Genomic DNA, 6,890 nt, shown 5'->3' on the forward strand with positions numbered 1-6,890 from the left:
AACTCGCAGACTTGTTCAGTAAGGCTCTGATGGGAGCTGTGACGTCCGAGATGTGTGGCAAGAACCTGGCAAGATGGTTCACCATTCCGAGCAGTCTTTTAATGCCAGCAACGTCCGTTGGAGCTTCCATGGCTTTGACTGCTTCGACCTTGCCCGGATCTGGCCTGATGCCCTGTGCTGAGACGACAACTCCGAGGAAGGAGACCTCGGGTACCCCAAAACGACACTTGTCCTGGTTCAATGTGATACCTGCTTTTGCAAGGCGAGATAGCACCTGGCTCAGTCTGGCGTCATGTTCCTGGTGGGTGCGTCAAAAAACCAAAATATCATCTATCATATTGGCGACTCCTTCTTGGCCCTCCAGGATTCATGCCATCTGCTTTTGGAAGTACTCTGGTGCGGAGGTGATGCCAAAGGGCAGCCGGCAGAAGCAGTATCGGCCATATGGGGTGATGAATGTCGTAAGCTCTTGGGAGTCTTCAGAGAGCTTCACCTGGTGGAAGCTTGCGGTCGCGTCCAGCTTCGAAAAAACTGTTGCATCACCGAGGAGGCCAAGGACTTGCTCGACAGTTGGCAGAATATGTCTTTCACGAAGGACGACCTTGTTGAGTTGTGTTAAGTCGACGCAGAGGCGGTAGGAACCATCGCCTTTCCGGACGACGACGAGACCCGAGCACCATGGTGTTGGCTTGTCGACCCTGCGGATCACGCCTGCGCTTTCCAATTTGTCCAGCTCGCGGCGGACGATCTCGAGCAGCGGGATGGGGATCCTGCGAGGTACGCTTAGCGAGAAAGGTACGGCATCGGGTTTCAACGGGATGTTGTATTCATCCTTGAGGGTGCCCAATCCATTGAAGAGCTCGGCGTGCAGCGTCGCTTTTGAAGTCTTGAGTTGATCAAGAAACCGAACTACTTGGAGGGCTTGGAGCGCAGGCAGTCCCAGAAGAGGCACAGTGAGAGACTGGATCACGTAGAGGCGCTGACAGCTTGCTTTCCCTTGCCACTAAAGTCGTGCCACATACGAGCCCAGCACGCGCAGTGGCTGTCCTCCCGGGCCAGTGAGCAGAGTGTCGACTTGGTCGAGTTTGGCAGGCAAGGTAGGAAAGTCGCTGGGAACAGCAGATACTTCGGCTCCGGAGTCGACCTTGAACTGCGCCGTGTAGTCGTCAACGGTGACGTCGACGAACTTTGCCGAGGCGGGCGTCGCGACGGCGTGCAGGTGAACGGAGCTGAGCTTGTACTGCTTGAACTTCCGTGAGCCGCATACTTCGGCAAAGTGGCCTTTCTTTTTGCAGAAGTTGCAGGCGGAGCGTCGGGCCGGGCAGTCTGAACGTCGATGAGGCGCGCGGCCGCAGAATTCGCATGTGGACGGCTCGCGTGAGCGCTCTGCTTGCGGCTGTGGCGAACGAGGCTTAGCGCCGGAGCGACGACGAGAGGGGAACTTGTCAGCGTTTGCGGCGTCGAGGTTGAGCTCACGGGAGTGCTCGTTGCGGTTCTGGGGCAACGCCTTTTCCCTGTCGGCGTCTTCGGATTGACGGGCTTGTGTCCAGGCGTCCTGTAGTGTCAACTTCGCGTTCCGGCACAGCTGGTCCGAGAGACGGGAGTCGCGGAGGCCGACGACGAACCGGTCGCGTACGAGCCTTTCCTCGACAGCAGCAGACGGATAGTTACAGCGCTTAACCATCCTGCGCAGTTCTGCGTAGTACGTGTCGACGCTTTCGTCGGGCAGCTGAACACGTCTGTGGAACCGTGACGATTCGTAAAGCTCGTTTGCCGGTGCATGAAGTGCTCAGTGAAGCGGGTGGCAAGGGCTTGGTATGAAGCGAGCGACTGGGCGTCGAGCGAGAAAGTCTCGAGAAGCGGGCGGGCCTCCGGGCCCATGCAGTACAGTATCGAGCGTATCTGCATGTCTTCCGACGCTTGCGTCAGTCCTGAGACCGCTGCGTAGTCTTCGTAGCGGCTGAGCCATGTCGCCCACGTTGGCGGATTCGCGAAGTCGAACGGTGCCGGCGGCTGGAAGTTGACGCCATACAGTTTCGGCGGCTCGCCGGTCTCGAGGGACATCTTGGTGCCTTCCTATGAGGTGAGGGCTAAGGCAGGGGGGCGTTATCCGGCCACTTCTGACACCATGTCGCGTGGTTGGTGCCGCGCGGGGCACGAGCACGCAGGGACGGACCGAAACGTACGGCCACTTGCCTGGACGAAAAGGGAATGCCCCTTCTTTATTAGGCCCGAACATATATAGAGACACACACACAGGTCACAGGGGGCGCCACACTCTGGTGGCAGCCTAACGAACGAGGCTGAACTGTGGCGACCTCTACAGATGTTATTTTAGGTATTGACTTCTTGCGTCAGTACGGTGCTACCGGCATGCTATCTTATGCAGGATGGTATGGAGCTCTTTTCCGTGGACTAAAATGGAGAGCTTCAACGCGAGCCTTTGCGTATGACCAACGACGGGACCGAACCTCCGTTAGCTTGCCGCCTTGTTTCCGTCAAATGTGACTCAAAGTACAACAGATAAACAGTTGCTGATCAAATAATTACACGTTTGCTCACTCAAAGTGTTGTCATACCCAGAAGGCTCGTCAGAACAATGCAAGAGAAAGCTGAAGCACTGATAGCAAACTTCAGCAACGAGCGACGACACATTGCAAAAGGCTTAGCAGTACCTTATCTGGATGCAATTCCAGAACTACGCTGTCTTTGCATTACAAGAGGGACAGAAAGACACTGAAACACTACCTGCCTTTGACGTGAGCACAAGACTATCCCCAGCGGCAAGGCAGTTCCTTGTGGACCTATTGCACCAGTTTTATTACTTTTTTTTCTTCGACATATAGAGTCTGTGAGACACCGCTGACGAAGCACTGGATCACCACGGAGGAGGCAACGACACCCTTTAATGTGTAGCTTCTAAACAACGCAAAGCTTTCCAAAAACAAGTGAGCAAAACGTTCGACGACGACGTTATCCAGCCATCAAAAAGCTCTTGGCCGTCGTTGGTAATAATGGCCAAACAGAAGGACGGCCTTGAACGTTTTTGTGTCGACCACTACTGGCTGGACCATGTGACAAAGAAAGACGTATGCCCATTACGGCGTATGGACGACTCTCTCGAGAGACAGAAGCACGTCTGCTACTTCTCGTCGGTCCAACTAAACAGTGAATATTGCCAAATCGAAGCTGATTAAAGGAACCGACAAGACTCTACCATAACACATGATGGGCTCCATGAATGAAAGGTGCTGGCTTGCTGTTTATTCTCAGCTCCAGCAACATTCGGGCGTCCCATCGATACTGTTATTTAAATCTGAAGAGGCAGACATCTCTGCTGTAGCTCAACGACTTCACTGGTTTCCAGAAATTTTCAAAGAACACTGAGCATGGCAACCGTCTGTTTTCCAACAGATACGGTTCATCGGCGTAGCACTTAAACCAGAAAAATGTCCTTTTGGTGTTGAAAAAGGCCCGTTCATAGTGACACGTACACTTATCTTTATCGGGCGACACGTTTGGCCGCCTTACAAATGTTTATCGCGCAGCGCAGCACGCGCCTGCATGTAAAAGAAGTTTCTGGAATGTTATCGATCGTTCCGTCAACTGTCCTTCACCGCAACTTGTGTAATCTGATTGCATGTATGCGCGACGCGAATAGCGTAGAACTTTGTGGAAGACACGCCGGTCCCATCGGTTAATCTGGAACATTCGACGACTGATCTATAAATGCCGACGCGCTTGACCCGCTGACCAGATTTCCGACGATCGCCGACCGTGTTCGCCGCTATCGTTCTGCTATAAGTGTAGCCTGTTTTTGTGGGCACAGGTTCGCCCAATAAAAGCTAGTTTTGTATTCCACCGTATTGCTGCTTTCTTCACCGTCACTACCACGTGACAATAGGTAAGGTAGTGTCACAAGGAGAGTCCACCCGGACCTGGCCAAATTGCGGCCGTGACAAATCATTTAGCGCTAAAGAACAAGAACGCAGTAAAGAATTTCCTAGGTATCTGTGCGTATAAACCAATAGTGATAGTAACCCTAGATTGACAGCCAAATTATGACAAATAGCTTCGCCGTTAACTCGCCTTACAAGAGAAGACGGGGTCTTTGCATGTGGCGAAACAAGAACAAACAGCACCTAATAAACTCCGGTAGCACCAGTAAACGCCACCTGCACTGCCTCGCTATGACGAGGGCCATCCTGCCACGACCCACACGGACGCTCCAGCAATATAAATCTAGGTGCTGCGCTCGACTCAGCCGAGACGGTCATGGCGTACGCAAGAAGGATGCTCTGACATGCAGAGTCTAATTACGCAAGAACAGCATAGAAATTTCTTGCTGTGGTATGGACAGCTGTGAAGTTTCATCCGTATCTCTATGGTCGTTCATTCAGTGCTGTTAGCGACTATCAATACTGTTCCTGGATGACAGTCTTGAAGGCTAAGTCTTGTCAATTAACGCGGAGGAGCCTCAAGGCAAAAGATACTCACGCTTCCCGGTGGGGGAAAGCTTGAGCCCGCGCGCATTCTTGTTTCCGGCGCTTCGGGAGGAATCGCGGTTTTGAACATACAAGACGGGCGGCAGCGCGCTCCCACTTGGCTCAGTATGTTCGTCCTCGTGGACATCGTTTCGTATTTTTGTGAGCTAACGGGAGCACCGATATTTGTCTGGAGAAGATATCTGTGATTAGAGTCGTGCTTTTACGCGTACGATCTCTCCCGCACCATTTGCGCAAGCCTAGGCACGTGGTTGCGAGCTTTCGCGCGCCATCAAGCGCACGTGTATTTTGGCTTTAAAGCTTCAATATTGGATATGATAGTGCGGTGTAAATCTGGATGACGGCATCCCAACGCCGAGTGGCTTTCAAAGTCACCGATTCAGCTATTAGTCACTGAAGATGACGGAGACATTGCTGTTATATAAGTTCGGGATCCAGCCACTATTGCTCGTTAGTACGTGGAAGAGAGCTAGCAAGTTCTACTTATTGATTTTTTAATGGTCTGAATTACAAGCGGGCCTGGAAAATTCGCCCGAAGCTTGCCATAATTCTGCTTGCGCAATGACCTTATGTACAAGAACTTTCCTTGAAACGCAAGCAGCCATTTTTCATGTTGACGTCCATTCATCATGAGGTCTTACAAGCCTGCCACGATGCACCAAGGTATTGCCACCTCGGTCCCATGCAAACACTTCAGCGAGTTTAATAGAAATGTTCCTGGTCAAGACTCGCAGCCATTGCGCGTAAGTGTTTCGATTGTCAACGATGAAAACCACCAGATTTAACCAGCTGGTCTATTACAACGAATCCATAGGATCAGCATGCATCGCGATTCGCAACAGCAACGAACTGCAGTATGCAGGTTTCCAGTTTACCCATATCGCTGCAGTGGCGGCTGTATTTCTCGATCGTAGCGTGTCATATAACCAACGGCTCTCCCGTCTTCATACGAGGCAGCAGCTGCAATTGAATTAAGCACAGAAGGCTCTGCCGAGGCCTTGTGTTCCTCTGATTGGCCTGCAGCGTCCGGAGTCGCAGGAAATTTATAGGACGGGTCATGCGCGCTGGTTCGCTCGCTGTACCAGACGAACGCACCTGTTTCTCTCTAATTCAACCCCGTCGTCTGTTCGCACCTGATATAACCGAGGCCGCATGGCAGAACTCAACACTTTTGCTGAAATTTTGCTGTCTTTTGTCGATACCCGGTTTCCCAGGGCGAGTAGCGGTAGCTGCGTTAGAGCGTGGCGACTGTCGTAGTCGAGTTTTTGCTTATTCCACACTGTCTTGCCTTTATACCGGGGGCTCCTGAGACAACTCCTTATTGAGAGTACTAGCCTTTTCGGGTGCACGGGAAGCGTAGAGCGCAGCCGTCGGCCCATCAATAGCTGGGCTGGGCTTGTACCCAATGGACCTAGGGAGTCCCTATATGATAGGCGGACCAAGTAAGGGTCAACTGATTCTGCCATCATCCGTTTTACTGTCTCCACTGTACGTTCGGCAGCTCCATTTGACTGCGGGTACCTGGGACTGGACGTGACGGGATGGAAGCCATAACTTGTCGCAAACAATTCAAATTCTGCAGAAGCGAATTGAGGACCGTTGTCTGTTACAAGTTCTGGAATCCCGTGTCTAGCAAATATACTGTTGGTTTGCACAATAACCGCCACCGAGCTGGTGGAAGATAAAAAGTCAAGCTCTGGATAGTGCTAAAAATAGTATAAGACCACAAGGTACGATCTCCCGTGTCAATGAAAGTAGTCAGCTCTTTCCTTTAGCCAAGGAAAGCTGCGAGACTGACGACATCATGGACTTTGCTTTGTGAACGCGCAGTTTCACGCACTCTCGAAAACTGTTTACCTGAGCTCCTAGCTCGGCGCTGAGACCGGGCCACCACATAGAATCGCGGGCCCTAGCTCGACTTTTCACAATGCCCTGGTGACCAAAATGCATTGAGCAAAGTATCCACATCTTAGATTCTGAAGCACCACGAGACGAGACCCATGCAGAACTACACCGTCAGATATTGTAAGCTTTGCTCCTTCCGACCACTAAGGGCTTAGCCAACTGCTCACTTTAACGCGACGTGGCCAGCCCTGCTTGCAATACAACCGGAGGTGTTGGCAGGTTGAATCTTTTTCGAGCGTGAACTTTATTTTGTTCCAACGGGCTGAAAATTTCAGTTTGCTGGTACAGCCTTATGCATGGCTCGATAGTTCACTGCAGTCTAGCTCCCCTATCTCTAAATCCGCTTCCGTGCAAGGTGCACGAGAAGGGGCGTCGGCAGTGCCAATCTGCTTTCCTGAGACATAGGAGACTACAAGGCGATATCGCATGAGCCTCAATTGTAATCTTGGTAGTCTAGCACATCAAGGGATGACTGACGGA

The 6,890-nt window shown here is 51.9% G+C and overlaps 1 pseudogene; it reads right to left on the bottom strand.

The window, feature by feature from the left end:
- Positions 1–866: 866 nt before the first annotated feature.
- Positions 867–2,141, bottom strand: LOC140219278 (uncharacterized; annotated as a pseudogene).
- Between the last annotated feature and the right edge of the window lie 4,749 nt (positions 2,142–6,890).

The sequence above is a fragment of the Dermacentor andersoni genome, chromosome 7, assembly GCF_023375885.2.
Source record: "Dermacentor andersoni chromosome 7, qqDerAnde1_hic_scaffold, whole genome shotgun sequence".
Lineage (NCBI taxonomy): Eukaryota > Metazoa > Arthropoda > Arachnida > Ixodida > Ixodidae > Dermacentor > Dermacentor andersoni.